We start from the raw sequence: 875 nt of genomic DNA on the forward strand, positions 1-875 counted from the left end.
GGGGGGGACACCAATGTTATAATGCTAAAAACCTTGATGTAGTTAGTCTCAGGGCCAACAATGTAATGTAAACTGACTGCGAAAATAGGTTTCGCTGGTGTCAATGCACGCAAAGCTGGTTGTTTCATGTTTGAACTTATTTGTTCTTATATATTTCATGTAGTCAAAGTATCTCGATTTGTAAAGTTTCACGATGAGTTGACCGAAAATCTATTCGGTCAGGAAATAAATCATATATTCACGAAACAATCATTAAGATAACCGAGCTTCACCTCAGCCTTTCTCTACTCAAAGTCAGACGCGGCCTTCTTCACTTCGAAAGACGGACAGGACTACAGTTACCCCTCGAGTAAGGTGTTAAAACCTCGGTCCTATCGGTTTTGGTGCAACAAAAACGACTTACCCTTTGAACCCAGGGGGAGCGTCACGCCCACGTCGTCGACAAACCGACTTACGTCTCGCCTCACGTGCACGACCCCACATGTCAAATTGGTACAGGACCTACATCCTTCCCGGTCTAGGTAAGGCGTCGTACCATGGGTTATGTCACAGACTTTACCTAAGATACGTCAATGACCTTCGGTCACTTCCCTCGCCTCCTTCACCGCACCACACCCTTTAAAATTCTTCCACTTCTGGTCTGCCTCGGCGACGTAAGACCTACTCGACGTCTCCAGCCTACCGTGTACGTCCATCTGATCGGTCCTTCCCTCAACTTCATCAGTTCCGCACTCTACTGCTTTCGGCCTGGTCTTGGACGCAGCGACAGGTACCCAGTCTCCCCTGCATAAGAGGACTACAACATTTCTCAACATAAGACGTCGGTCGCCCCAACATTCGTCGCTACAAAACGTCACTTCCTGTCAAACAATAGA

This window comes from Notothenia coriiceps, unplaced genomic scaffold (genome assembly GCF_000735185.1).
Source record: "Notothenia coriiceps isolate Sejong01 unplaced genomic scaffold, NC01 NC01_scaffold00005763, whole genome shotgun sequence".
NCBI lineage: Eukaryota > Metazoa > Chordata > Actinopteri > Perciformes > Nototheniidae > Notothenia > Notothenia coriiceps.